General features: G+C 46.8%; 1 protein-coding gene across 5 annotated transcripts in view; it reads right to left on the reverse strand.

The window, feature by feature from the left end:
• Positions 1–15909, reverse strand: part of Synd (protein kinase C and casein kinase substrate in neurons protein Synd) — a 336406-nt gene that overhangs the window by 175126 nt on the left and 145371 nt on the right. The gene's annotated exons all lie outside the window — the stretch shown is intronic.

The following is a 15909-nucleotide window of genomic DNA, read 5'->3' on the forward strand; positions in this document are numbered from 1 at the left end:
TTAAAACAAATAATTGTACCTATGTACCTTTGTTCCGTTTGGCGCCCGGCGATTTTATTCAACCAAGGGCATCAGTCATCTTGTTTAACTTATTGTAGATGAGCCTAACGCTGTCGCCAAGTCGAAGTTGCCATGGGGTCACTCCTTCCACTCTTTTCTGTATTCTGGCGCCAGGCGCTTTCATTCATCCCCTTGGCGACTGAGGCTTGGCGACAGGGTTAGGCTCATCTAAGTTAACATTTAGTACCGGGTGGGCCTTTATCCTTTCATCCATCCCAGCTGTCGCCAGGCGATTTTATTGGTATCCGTGGGACCTCCCCTCAGTTCTCTTCCGAATGAAATAATCCGACGTTGGCCTGAATAAAATATATAAAGTCTTTTTGATTATGACAATATTCGGGGACCTATGGCAAAAGCCACATACGCTCCCTCAGAAAAAGAAGAGGAAGAAGAAGAAAAGGAAGAAGAAACCGTGCCAACTCCATGATTATGACGACGACAACCACCACCACCTCCTCCAAGTCTCAATCCTACTTCCTTCACTCCACCTCCTTATCTCCATCTTACCTCCTCCTCCTCCACCTCCTCCTGCTCACCTCCATGTTTCAATCCTATCTACTCCTCCATTCCTCCTCCTCCTCGGAGAACTTCTTATCGCGAAGACAGACAACCTCCTCCTCGAAATCCAATCCGTCTCCGAGGGTCGTCTCGTCCTTCACACTCGAGGAGGAGCTCAGCCACTTTCTGATCGATGTCGTACTCCCTCAGCCGCCGAGGATAACCTCCAGAGGGCGATTAAGGTCGAGGGAATAGTTCCTTGTCGAATTGGTCCATTGTGGACCAAAAAGGAATTCAGAAAGGTGAGACAGAGAGCCTTGACCAAAGATGTCGCGAACTGAATAAGAACAAAACGAGTCAAGGGCTCTCTTCTCTCTCTTTTCACCCCCACCCCATTCTTTCTCTCTCCCTCTTCTTTCCATCTTACAATTCTCTCCCTTTTTTATCTCTCTCTCCTCTTTCCATCCCCAACTCTCTCTTTTTTCATCCCCACTACTCTCTCTTCTTACTCTTTCCCCCTTTCCATTTTCATCTTTCTCGCTCTCTTTACTTTGCCCCGCTCCATTTTCATCTCTCTCTCTCTCTCTCCTTACTTTGCATCCCTCTTCATGTTTCATCTCTCTCTCCCTCTCTCCTTACTTTGACACCTCTCCATGTTTCATCTCTCCCTCCCCCCTCTCTCTCTCTCTCCCTCTCTCAGCCATATTCCAAGTCACACCTTAAACATGGCTACAACGAAGGTAATAACACCGTCACGGACATGGAAACCGCATCCATTCTTGGATAACGGTTCCATCCATTATACCATAATACCGTCACGTCGTTAAGAAAGCCACTCCAAACTTCTTCTTTTTTTTCCAGAAACCGGGAGTCTGTACTCCCTCAAGGTCCCCCCCACGCTACAGGTGACTCCCTCTTCGGGTAATTTATGCTTTTTATTCTAGTTAAATTCTGGTGATTTTAATCGCCTGAGGGAAGAGCCATTGCTGAATTATTTATTGGCTACAGTGACTTGAGAAATTGTGTTCTGGACTATAGGCATGTGTTCACGTGCGTACGTATTGCAAGCTCACGTACACGTACATGCACGTACACACACACACGTATACACTTAGACGAGAGTTCATGTCCACATATTCATGTTTGTTACAGAATTTGGTCACACACACACACACACACAAACACACACACACACAGAGAAAGACTGGATTCATTACATGATACGGTTCGAATTAGGGTCACGTCTATGTCATTATTATTATTACGTGGATAACGGTTCGGTTGTACACAAATGCATGTGTGTGTGTGTGTGTGTGTGTGTGTGTGTGTGTATTCACCTCGGATCTGCTGCAGTCTCTGTCAAGACAGCCAGACACCACCCTACGGCAGTGAGCTCAGAGCTCATTATTTGCCGATCTCTGGGTAGGTCTGAGACCACTCACACACTACACACCGGGACAGCAACGTCACAACTCCTTGACTAACGTCCCGTACCTACTCACTGCTAGGTGAACAGGGGTTACACGTTAAAGGAGACAAACCCAACTTATCTCCGCCCGGCCGGGGAATCGAACCCCGGTTCTCTGGCTTGTGAGGCCAGTGCTTTACCAATCCGCCACCGAGCCGTGTGTGTGTGTGTGTGTGTGTAAGTGAAAGAGAGAGAGAGATAGAGAGAGAGAGAGAGAGAGAGATAGAGAGAGAGAGAGAATGTTCACCACTACGGTCTTGGATCACGTGTTTCATTCGTGATCAACAGCTATTACCCTTCCAGATGTGACCCCAGAGCTCATAGATGGCCAGCGTTGGAGTGCCGGCTTTGCGTGCAGCGATGCTGAAATGTCCAGTCCTTGACGGGCACGAACTCGGATCTCTGAATTAGCGGGTGAACGCGGCATGCGTGTGTGTGTGTGTGTGTGTAGAAATATCGTCGTGTTTTTAGTCCCGGGACTATGAAAATATATTTCAACACGTTACAAGACTACCAGTGGAAAGTTTTCATCAAGTACTTGCAATCGTCTCTTATCGTGAATTGTATGTATGTGACGAGAAAGAGAGATGAGACAGGAGTCTGAATGATCTCAATCGTAACACATAAACACACACACACACACACACACACAGACTCGGTGGCGCGGTTGGTAGGGTCCCCGACTGCCACTACGGCGGTCCGGGTTTGATCCTGCCCAGGGCTGAAATAATTTCAGTATCGCTGCGCTTCGAGTCGTTACTCCAATTCTCGTGGGCGGGGAGTTGGGGGGGGGTGCGTGTAAGGTCACAGCATTACCCATAGATCGGTCATACGAGCTCTGAGCTCTCTTCCGGGAGGGAAATAGCTGTCGATCACGAGTTGAGCACGTGATCCAAAGACCAAGGTGAATACACACACACACATAGTATATATATGTATATATATATTGGTGAAGCGTGGCAGGAGATTCTCTCTGAGGCATATTCTGTTAAAAACGACAGCAAAAGAATTATTGATTAGTTTTTTCCGTGAGCTCTCAAGCTTGCGAAAAGTAGATTTTTGGTAGGGGGAAAGGGAGTAAATCAGATTTCCAAAATTCATAGGAAACACAAAAGTTATAATAGACACAAAAGTATAGTACACAATAAACACAATACAAGAAATTAATACAAGAAATACAGCAAAAAACAAAATACAAGCACAACAAAATAGTTATCAAGACGTTTCGCAGATCTTTCTGCATCCTCAGTTGAAGTGAAAAGAAAGGGAAAGGGAGCATATTTTAAATGAAATGGGAAGCACGGGGAGAAGTCACCGTGTTGCAACTGGGGGAAGTCACACGCAGGACCACAAACACTGGGAGAGATCACAAGTTGGCGGAAATGTGTACTATACTTTTGTGTCTATTATAACTTTTGTGTTTCCTATGAATTTTGGAAATCTGATTTACTCCCTTTCCCCCTACCAAAAATCTACTTTTCGCAAGCTTGAGAGCTCACGGAAAAAACTAATCAATAATTCTTTTGCTGTCGTTTTTAACAGAATATATATATATATATATATACATATATATATATATATAAACACACACACACACACACATCTACATATAAATGTAATTTGTAAGTGAGCCATCGCCCGCGGGTACAAGTACTGTAGAGTGTAGTGCGTGTTTGAGGGCGCGCATACGTCCCCCGCCCTCACCCCTCACCCTTACCCAACTCTCCCTCGCCCTCTTACTCAACTTCTCCTTCACCTTCACCACTCCTCATCCAATCCCATTCTGCCCCTCTCGTTCCTCTCACAGGATTCATCTCTCTCTCTCTCTCTGAGTTTGTGTGTGGGTGGGTGTGCGTGTGTGTGGGTGTTTCACCACGGTTTTGGATCATGTGTTAGACTCGTGATCGACAACTATTACCCTCCCTGAAGAGAGCTCATATATGACCGACCTATCGGTAATGCTGTGACCTTACATTCACACACCAAACACCCCGCCCACGAATTGGAGTAACGGCTCGCAGCGCAGCGATACTGAAATTATTTCAGCGATGGGCGGGGTTCGACCTCGGACCTCAGGAGCGTGCGCATGTATACTTATGCGTTCTTTTTTCTTTCGCGCATGCGCGCACATCTGCGCGCGCCGCACTTAGTATGCGTAGTCGCGTTGCAGTGTAAACAAGCATAGCGTACAATGTATAACGCGGAAAGTGTACGTTAAATGTATAATTCATACATGCTAGTAAATGACCACAATCCACAGAGGTCCATTTTTTTTTTTTTTTTTTTTTTTTTTTTTTAGAAAGTACTGAGATCCGCTCTTAGGAATATATTCCTCTTTCCTCTTCCCCTTCTCCTCCTCTCTCTCCTCTTCATTGCCTATAGAAAGATGTAAATCACCCATATATACACCTTTCCTATTTGCTATAACATTACAGCTATACAACACTTCTCCCTCCTCTTCATCCTCTCATTTTTCTCTGATTCTTCCTCCTCCAACTCCTCCTCTTCTCTATATTCCTTCTATCTTTATTTTCATTAATTTAATTTCCTTATTCTTTTTTCTTCTCCAGTCTTTCTCATCTTTTTCTTCGTCTTCGTTGTTTTCCCTGATCCTCTCCTCCTCCCCTTCCTCCTTTCCTGGCCTTTTCCTTTCTCCATTCCTCCTTCTCCTCACCCCCTTTCTCCTCCTCTTCCTCCCCTCTCCCTTTTCCTCATTTCCCTTTCCTCCTTCCCTGGTCTCCCTTTACTTCTCCCCATTCTTCCTTCCCCTCCCTCCTTTTCTCCTTCACCCACACAGACCGTCTCCCCTCCCCCCCCCCATATCCCCTGGGAGCTTCTGCCCCCCTTCCCCCCAACACCCGCTGCCTAAGCTCCTCCGGCTGCTTACTTCGTCATCGTCGCCGTCAGCATATTCTGATGTTCCCCGTCGTCGTCCCTCAGGTCTTCCTGTCCCCCCTCCTATCGCACTCTCCCTCCTCCTCCTCCTCCTCCTCTTCCCTCTCTTTATATCACGTCATCTTCTCGGTCCCTTTAACACTTCACCTCGACCTTTCCCTTCCGTTCCTCCTACTTCTCTTCGTCCTCCTCCTCCTCCTCCTCCTCCTCCACCCCTATTTCCCTTTTATATTTCGTCTGCTTCCTACTCTCTCTCCTTCATATCCTACTCTTCTTGTTCCTCCATCACCTACTCTCCTCTTACGCCTCCTTCTCATCCTCCAGCTCCTCCTCTACCTCCACCTCATCCTCGTCTAGCCCTCCACGTGAATACGTACTACGCACCTCAGGCTCTGCATCGACCTTCCAGCTTCGTCTCGTCCTCCTCTCCCCACTCTCCCTCACCCTCCACCAACTCCTCACCAGTCTTCTCTTCCAGATGTCCTTCTCCCTCCTCCTCCTCCACATTCTCCCTCTCCCTCTCCTCCGCCTTCTATCGCTGTTCCTCTTCCGCCTTCCCCAGATAAGTCTTTAATCGCTTCCTCCATTTGGTCTTCTTCCTCTCCCCCCGGTTCCTTCTCCCTCCCTGATTGCCCCCCATCTTCCTTTCCTTCCCACTCCTTCTCCTTCTTCCATCCTTCCTTATCCCTTCCCCACGCCTCTGATCTCGATCTCTCTCATTCGCATTTACTCTCCTCCCCCCCTCCGTCCCCCGGGCCGGCCATAGAGGGCCGTTCTTCGCTCGCCTCAATCTTACGTTATCACACTGGGCTATTTTTCCTCCCACATTCTCCCTCCCGTCTCAATTTGAATAACTAGAATCTGACTTCGCTTACAGAAATCTAGACTTCTCTAGGACCATTCCAACAGTATGTCTAACATTCATATAGGTTTACGATCTCCTAGTTCATCATTCAGCTTTGTTATATACGACAGAAAGATATTTTTGATATTTGGAGATTTTGAAAAATAAAACATTGTAACCAAAGTCGTTGTTTTTACTCGTACGAACACTCCCCGGTCGGCGCTGGTGAAGCCTGTGTGATAACCCCTTTACACATCTTCATTGAAGTTTAGCCTTCACGTCTTACTTTATTCGACCCTCCCTCTCCTTCATCCCTCTCTCCCAATGGTCTCCCACATGGGGTCCTGGGGTCTCTGAGGGTCTACAGAAGTTTCAGAGAGGGACCACAATCCGGAAAGTAGAAGCAGCGAGTGGATGCAGAGCGATTTTATTCAGTGATGAAATGGTCCCCCGGAAGCTATGAATCTGCGAACTATTCAAGTCTTCCCTGACTTCCTTACCCCTTTCCTCTTTTACAACACCTCCCACACCTCCTCATCCTCCTTCCACTTCGGCCCATAGTTCCCATTCTCTCCTTCCTCCACCTCCTCCTCCGGTTCACCAACGCCCACCACCACCACTACCACTTCCTCCTCCTCTTCCTCCACCTCCTTCATTCCTATGTCCTACTATTCCACCATTCGATACCCTCCTCTTCCTCTCTCAGTTTACCACCGCCCACTTCGTCCTTCTACTCTTCATTTTCCTCCATACTTCCTCCTCCTCCTCCCCCCCTGCTCCTCCATCTTTCTCTTCCATCTCCTGCAGCTGTTGCAAGGGTTGCTCTATTGGTCCACAGCCTCGGTCCAGCATCCCACGGTGCAACCGCCAGCGTAATATTAATGTCTTAATGTACAATGCAACATCGTTTCTACCACTCACGTCATCACCATTTAGCCCGTCCCCTAACCCGTGTTCTACAGGATAGGTTAAAAGTATGGATCCACGGGGACACACTAACATCAGGACTTGAGTCTTAAGGAGTGTTCAGAGATCTTATGTTAACCATATGCAAATGTTTCAAAATCAGAGATAATAAATTTGAACATTATAAATTTTGTGTTTAAATATATCTATGGATCCAGTCTTTTGGTTCACCCTGTATATCACGATCACCAATCACACATCGGGAACACTGGTCTACATATCACACACACACACACACACACACACACACACACACAGCAAAGACCAAACTGGTTCTGTTGTAGTCGTATATGTTCGACTACAATATTGATGGCAAATGATAAACTGCGGACAACAGTTCCCAGTCTTGCAGATAAAGCGTATGAAGAAAGATCAAAAGCATTGGACAAGCCATCACTGAAAGAAAGAAGAGAAAAAGATGACCCGATAGTAGTGTTCAGGTCATTAAAGGGAATAGATAAAACTGACAAGAGAAAATTTCTCTGTCTGGGACGAGAGACATTCCTGAGGTCATGGGAACAAATCAAAGAAGAATGGAAAGAGGAAGAGGAGGAAGAGAAGAAAGTGGGAGAGGAAGAAGAGGAAGAAGTGGGAGAGGAGGAAGGAGAAAGCATAAGAAGAGGAGGAAGAGGAGGAGAAGGATGCAGAAGAGGAGGAGGAAGAAGAGGAGGGAGAAAAAGAAGAGGAAGCGGAAGCAGAAGTGGAAGAAGCAGTAGAAGAAGTAGAGAAGAGGAAGACGAGAAGAGGAAGGAGAAAAAAGATGAAGAAGAAGAAGAAGCAGAAGAAGTAGTAGGATAAGCATAAGAGGAGAAGGAAGAAGAATAAGAAGAAGCAGAAGTAGTTGAAGTAGAAGAAACAGAGGAGGAAGAAGAACGAGAACAAGGAAAAAAGTCATGGGACACAGAAGCAGAAGAGGAAGAGAAAGGGAAGGAAGAATAAGAATCAGAATAATAATAATAATAATAAGAAAAAGTCATGAAACACAGTTCTTCATAAAGACTCGTAAACTTGTGGATCGGTCCAATAGATGGTGCAAAGGCAAATTAAACCCATAAGTGACTTCCAATCTGCCTACGATAGTCTGAGAAAAAGAGACGGGCTCCACGAATTTACAGTCAAATAAATACACAACAATTCTAATTATTCCTATTATCATACATCATGCAATCACGGTTACATCACACTATCACAACACAATCAACATCGTCCTCACCACATTCACCATATAAACATCATCAACACAACCACCAGACCATCACGTCACCATACCCTAACGACCAGTTTCACAAGTATCCACGTTGATCAACTTCCCTGCCGGGTGGCACTTATCCTCTCTTTCCAGCTGTCGATAGGCGATTTTATTCATCCCAGTGGCACCCCAATCGTTAGTGGTTATAGGCGATTTGATTATCTTAAAAAAATCCACTTACCCAAATGATAATGACATTACACCACGACCACCCTCACCATCACCACCCGAGCCTCACAACAATATAACCACCTCCACACAAGCACAACAACAATAACAACAACAACAACATCAGTCTGCATCTCAGTTCCTGCATCCGATCGATCTCTGAAAATCAGGCTAAGCATCCAACCCCGCCCTGCTCCGCCTCATCTCCCCCTCCCACTCCCTCCTCCGCCACAGACATCGCCAGACTTTCCTCGTTCTCCCAACCAAATTTCGGTTTTTAGTGCCATGCGGAGACGGGGAGACAGGAGGGGAGACGGGGAGAAAGAAAGGAGACAGGAGGAGAGAAGGGGATACAGGAGGGGAGGGGCAGGAAGGCGGAGAGTAGATGAGAAAGGAGGGGAGAGAGGCGAAAGGAGGGAGAAGGGAGGTGAGATGGGGAGGAAGAAGAGGAGGGATGAGAGAGGAGAGGAGAGTGGGAGGAAGGAGAGAGGGGGAGGAAGGAGACAGGGGAAGAAAGGATTGGATGGGAAATGGAAAAGGAAGGAGGAAACAGATATTGAGGGGAGGAGAGAAAGGGGAGAGGATGTGGGAGAGGAAGGGGGAAAAGAGAGGGGATGGGGGGAGAAAGATTGGAGTAAAGTGAATTCTGAGTGAAGAAAGGCAAGGGAAAAGTGGGTTGGAAAGGGTGAGAAAAGAGAATGGGGGGGAGGGAGAGAGAAAGGGAGAGAAGAAGGAAAGGGGATGGGGAAGGGGAAGGGAAGTGGAAAGGCAGAGGATAAAAGGGAGAGGAAAAGGAAAGAGGGGTGGGGGAAGGTGAAGGAAAGTGGAGAGCCAGAGAGAGAAAGAGAGAAGGAAAGGATAGAGGGGATGGGGACGGGGAAGAACGGGGGAGGAAGAAGAAGAAGGAGGAGGAGGTGAAGAGACAGGAAGATAAAGGTGGTAGAAGAGAGAATGCAAAAGGGAAAATAAGGTAAAAATAACTAGAGGACTGTAAAGAAAGTCTAAACAAGAGCAGCTCAGTTCACTTCAGTAAGATTTCTGTTGACATGGCACCTAAAGACTCGCGACAAGCAACCTAGATGGCACCTTACTCGCCTCCTCGCTGATGTGAAGCGACCTGTTCTCATCTAGACCTCGGTCGGAACTGCATTTTACTTTTATATCCATTACCTATCATCATGAAATAAATTGATGTCATTGTCTAAACTCTGTGAAATTGATTAATAAATCTCAATTATCTCTATTTCTTAGTACATATTTAATGTTATCTAATCATACTCCATGGCACCCTATCTGATGTGCTCTAATTAATTACACCACCAGCAATCTCTCAATTAACCAAAAACCCTATTCCACTGGATTTTTCGTCTTTACTTCTACAGAAGTACAAATGGTCACTGTCTTCGAGCTGTGCAAGATTTTCTTCCGAGTTCACTCAGTCCCACGATATCCCAGCTGATGTCCTCCAGTTCCTCCACTAAACTCCCCCAGCTTGTAGTCTTTGGAAAGGGTTCTCGCGTTGTACATGTAGATCCTTATCTCCTTCAGGTTGCTTATGCCCAAGACTTGGATGTGCTTGAACAGTGCTTACTCATATTCGATGGCACACTGCCCGTAAGCACACGAGGCAAGGCGGTTGGACGTTCAAGTTGACGATGATCCAACACGAACACGTCTGTACTTTGCTGGGTGTACTCTTTATGGTTTCCATGGCACATGTAACGCCTAAATACACCCAAACATACAAATTTCACCACTAAGTCTCCCTCTATGTTGAGCACCACGAAAACCCATTACCACTAGCACCAATAGGGCTACCACTCGTCTCCACACCACCATCTCCGCCTCCTCTTCCTCCTCCTCCTCCACCATCACCATCACCACAACCTCCACTACCGCCCCCTCCACCTTCATTTCTTAAAGGCGCCGTGCCCATTGTGGGAGGACATTAAGAACGATGGAACCGGAGGCGGGGAGAGAAGGGAGACTGAATGGGAGTGGAGGAGGAGGAGGAGGAGGTGTATGAGAAACAAGAGGAAGAAGAGGAGGAGGGGAGGTGAAGAGGAAGAGGAGGAAGATGAGGCAGAGGAGGAGAAAGTGGAAAGGAGGAAAAGGATGACGAGAAAAAGGAAGAAGAGGAGAGGGAGTAAAAGGAGCAGGAGGATGGGAAGGAGGAAGAGGAGGAAGAGGAGGAAGAGAAGGAGGAAGAGGAGAAGGAGGGGAGAAGGGGAGGAGGGGATGAGAGAGGAAAATGAGGGTGATGAATGGAAGGCTTAGTATTGGTTAAATTGATTGCTCTGTATTCAGAGATAAGTACAAGCACGCGAGCGCCCGTGCGCGCGTGTGAGCCGCTAAAGTGCGCTTAAACCTTATATATGGTCTCGATTAAACAAAGTGTTCTCTTTAAATACTTTGTTCTGGCTGCTGTCAGATGGTTTAATTTAACCCAAAAGGGGCAGTACTTTGGGGTTATCACCCACACTGTGGCCTTTTTTCATAACATTCCTGATGAACGTCATTCGACCTCACTAACTCCTAATGTAACTCCTTATCGGCACCAATAAGCCTCATAACAGTCAGACGCAAACCTACGTCAACCGTCATAACCGCCAAAAGTTATAAGTTACCACCAGCAAAAACCGTTATAACAGTTGCAACCGTTCTAACCGTCACAACCGCCATAACCGTCCTCCCCTCCGTGAACACGACGACTTTGTGCGTCTCGTGGATTTTCGCACGCTGGGAAAGCGACGTGCTGAGAGCAAATTGTGTGAAGACACCACGCAGAGTCTGACACAAACTTCAATTGCGTCCGCCCCTCTGCCTAGACACAGGAACACGTACGTACACACACACATACACACATTGACCAGAAGAGACAGTAATTAAATCATTGAGTAGGTCAGTAGGGGCGAGCAACAAGCGGTTAACGGCCATAACAGTACCGCCCCTTTTCCCTAGGGAAACACCTACCCCTCTCCCTAATTCTTTCACATGCGCGTCAGCCTACACTATTACGTCTCGATCAGGTTTCCCCATATTCCCCATACTATAGTGCTGCTGTTCCTTTGCCCCCTGGGGACCAATTCAACCCTGAATAAAATCGCCTGGCAGCAGCCACTAACGATCACTAGTCTTCGGCTTGTGGTTGAACTTGTGAACCCCGTGTGGCCCACTAAGGGACCACAAGTTGTGAATCACTGGTGATCCACATCAGAACTTCCCGGCATGAAATACACCACAAAGTTTAGAACCACCTGTAGTGCTAGACACCCCCTGCGGGTGACGACGGAGAGTGGAGGCGAATGTAACGGAGATAGAGGTGGTGATTGTGGTGACAGGAGTGATGGTGTTTATGGAAGTAGTGGGTTGTGGATATGGCTGGAGGTGGTGGCGTGGGAGAGAATGAAGTCCCCTCCCCCTTCCACAGCCCCCTCCTCGTTACCCTTTAACACCCCCACACCTTGACGTCAATGGGGCACTCCGAGCTTTCTTTCAAAACAAATGTCGCCAATTGAGACAACAGTCAGCAAGAGTTGTAGGCGAACCTTTGTTACAAAGGCCTCGGGCTCCAAAGGGCGAGGGGTAGTCTCGCTCTCTTTCCATTACGCCCGTTGGTCATTTGATCCCCTGAACAGGTTCCTATCCAAGCCTTTCATGCATTATCTTGTATGCAACTTATAACAATAACCAGCAAAGGGTGTTCTTACCGTATGCTAAAACATATAAATATATATTAGAAGCTCTCTCACACACACATTACATATGAAACACCGAACTACACCTCACAGCTACCACCACTCAAACCGCTCCGTCTAGTGCGTTTTGTGAAACATGGCAACACTGTATCTATTTACATCACCGTAAACGTGAGTAGTGGGTGGAGCAAGTACATGGTATTAAACCGAGGAGGAACAAGAAACAAGTAGATACGGTGACATTTAACAAAGGAAGTCACACGGGAATTATCCCCCGGAACCTCTGAACGGAGTCCGGGGAATGTTTTCGTTTCCGCGTACCGGACTGAGGCGACCACTAACCAATCCAGAAGAGGTAGACCGCCTCTCAAAGGGCTAACGTTTCACCACTCGGACAGCTAACGTTTCACGTTCACGGTACTCGAAAGCCAACAAACGTTTGTTCGGGTATGTTTACCCAACGAGATCCCCCCTCCTCCTCCTCTTGTGACAACACAAGGTCACATATCACGTCCAGTTGCGTTCAAAAGTCTGGACTGATCCCTGTGTGGGTTCCCCAATACAAACACATTTCTCTTAGAGTATTCGATATATCTTTCTGTACAACCAATCTATTGTTTCGAACTTCTCTTGCACGAGACCCGCGGCCACTGTGTATCCGACCACGGCCACTGGACAGGCCCATAGTGCATACACTTCACCTGAAGAAGCGATTTTATAGTGTTGTGTAAATTGAAGTCTTGTAAATGTTGGGCTGTGTACGTGGGGACTCCCTCATTTGTGATGATTGCACCTGGGGCATACAAAACATAAGAACATAAGAATGAAGGAGACTGCAAGACCATAGGGCCTACACTAGACAGTTCCATGTTCATTACCACCTGTCATTCCCCTCCATAAAGTTGTCTGCTGCCAGGCCAATTCTGAGTTGGGGTATTGTTAAAAAAAGGATGAAAATTGTAGATTGTTTCAAGACTTCTAGCTCCGCCTGTACCACCCACTTCCTCGTACTCGAACTTACACTCGAACTCCCGCCGGCCGGGGCGACGCTCATAGTCGCCGTCCCCGCCGCCCACTTCAAATAAACACCTCATCTCGGAAGAGAAATTCCATTCCCATGTCCGACTTTCTTCTGGGTGCGCTGAGCTGTGACATTCCGGAAGGAGGGGGAGGAGGAGGAGGAGGAAGTGGAAAAAGAGTAGGAAGAGGAGGAAGAGAAGGAGGAGGAAGTGGAGGGGGAGGAAGTGGAAAAAGAGTAGGTGGAAGTGGAAAAAAGAGTGGGAGGAAGAAAAGGAGGAAGAGGAGGAGGAGGAGAACGAAAAGGAGGGCGAAGAGGAGAAAGAGAAGGTGGAGGAGGAGGAAAAGGAAGAGGAGGAGGAAGAGGAGGAAGTGGGGGAGATTGAAGAGGGCGAAGAGCAGAAAGGGAAAGGAGGTAGAGGAGCTGATGGAATAGTAGATGGCGGATATCAAAACGGGCGGGAGAGAGAGAGCGAGAGCAAACAAGTCGATTACCAGTGCGTCTGTCCTTTGTGAAGAACATCGTTTCTTCGAAGTGGAGAGACATAAAAGTGGTAAAAGAAATATTTACGTAAGGCAGCAGAAATGAAGTAAATGTAGTAGTAGTAGTAGTAGTAGTAGTAGTAGTAGTAGTAGTAGTAGTAGTAATAGTAGTAGTAATAATAATAATAATAATAATAACAACAACAACAACAACTAATAAACCACGTGACTCTGATCCGTAGAGATATCACTAAAATACCTAAACACTGACGAGGGTTTACAGTCAAGAGGAGGTTCTTCTCTTGAAGGAATGTGTTAAGATAAGACTGGAGGGGGTCGAGAGGGGGGAGGGGAGGTGCACAGCCTCACACACAATGAAATCTTTGTTTGCGGAGGAGAGCGAAAAGGAGGAGGTTATATCCGGGGACGTCCGAGGAGGTCTGGGGCGGGGCTCTGGAACACGAGAGGACACACCGGATCGAAGCCCGGACTCGTCTAGCCTCGTCCGCCCCAGCCCAGAAGTCCGCCTGCAGAAGCATGGAAGCTTCCAGAAGGACGTGCCCCAGATTCTCCCTCAATCTCTCCCTTCCTCCCTCCTCCTCCCCCTCCACCTCCACCATCCGCGCCATCGCCGCCGACTCCTGAAGGAGCCCCTAAACGAGGCAGCACCTAAACATGCACGCATGGACACTTACTGGGACTTTCCTTTTTCGCAATATCAAATTTCGCCAAATTACGTCTTCGCCAAAATTGTGTCACCAAGCAGCATTTCTCCCAGTCGTGTTTTCCCTTATATAACTTTGCCAAATTCGTTTTTGCCCTAATAGCATTTTGCCAATTACATTTCGCCAGATTCCCAGTCACGGTAGGTTGCGACACCTTTGGTTAGGGAGTCTGGCAAAACGGAAAGTTTCCAAAAACAATTTGGTGAAATGAGAATGATTCACACGCACACACACACAGCATTATCCACAGATCGGGCCATATATGTGCTCTGAACGCTCATCCATCCGGGAGGGCAACAGTTGTCGATCACGAGTCCAACACGTGATCCAAGACCATGGTGAATCACACACACACACGTTACCCATAGATTGGGCCATATACGAGCTATGAACTCTCATCCGGGAGGGTAAAATCTGTCGATCAGGAGTCCAAAACGTGATCTAAGACCGTGGTGAATCACACACACACACACACACATAGCATTGCCCATAGTTCGAACCATATATAAACTCCGGGCGTTCATCCAGGAGGGTAACAGATGTCGGTCACGCGTCCAATATGTGTGTGTGTGTGTGTAAATATATATATATATATATATATATATATATATATATATATATATATATATATATATATATATATATATATATATATATTGAAATATGTAAGACAGATGAGTGGATGGGTGGTGAGATAAACACAGGGAACCGTTTAGGGATTTATTCTGACGTTTCGTCCTTACCAGGACTTCTTCAGAGTACATGCACATTCATTTAGGGGGTGAATGATTTGAATGTGCATGTACTCTGAAGAAGTCCTGGTAAGGACGAAACGTCAGAATAAATCCCTAAACGGTTCCCTGTGTTTATCTCACCACCCATCCACTCATATAGATATATAGATAGATAGATATATCATGTATATATATATATGTATATATATATATATATCATGTATATATATATATACTTGATCCAGGAACGTAGTATCACACACACACACACACACACACACAAAGATGGAGCTCAGTTCCGTTTCGGGCCACTTTTGAAAGATTTTCTTAAAGAAGCGATGGCGGGAAACGCCGTGAGAAATATGAGGCAAGTTTTCTTACTGCACCGTGGCCGATAAAGCTGCTCCCTCCCCAACCTTGCCCACACCAAAGGGAGGAAAAAGGGGCGAGGAGAGAGGAGGGAGGAGGGAGGAGGGTAAGGAGGGGGAAGGAGGGAGGGGGAAGGAGGGATCAAGAGGGGGTAGAGGAGGAGGAGGAGGAGGAAGAAGAGGGAGGAGAAGAGGGAAGAGAAGGAAAAGGAGGAGGATGAGTAGTAGTAGTAGTAATACGTACGTGTGTGTGTGTGTGTGTGTGTGTGTGTGTGTGTGTGTGTGTGTGTGTGTGTGTGTGTGTGTGTGTGTGTGTGTGTGTGTGTGTGTGTGTGTGTGTGTGTGTGTTTACGTGTGTGTGTGTGCGTGTATGTACGTGTGTGTCCATACAAATGTTCTTGTTCTACTCCAGACAAAAAATCTAGACGCAAACTCTGCCATTCCGTTCGAAGCGTCAGTTTCGGTTTAACGACACAATGGATTCATGAAACGCAATAAGGGGTTATGAAGCACAATGGAGGGTTATAACCCACTAACGAACACAATTAGGCTTCGTACCCCGCCCGCAGTCTAAAATCGTGTTTGCGAATTCATGCGTACGCCCACGAACAGGCCTATCCGCCCTGACGATTTCCACCGTAGTTCTGGTGACGCTCTCTCTATTCGTAAATAGAAAACTCATATATTCAATACCTGACCTACATATCGAACGCTGATATTATATATATATATATAT

This window comes from Oratosquilla oratoria, chromosome 17, assembly GCF_046742065.1.
Source record: "Oratosquilla oratoria isolate Oo_2021 chromosome 17, ASM4674206v1, whole genome shotgun sequence".
In the NCBI taxonomy this organism is placed as follows: Eukaryota; Metazoa; Arthropoda; class Malacostraca; order Stomatopoda; family Squillidae; genus Oratosquilla; species Oratosquilla oratoria.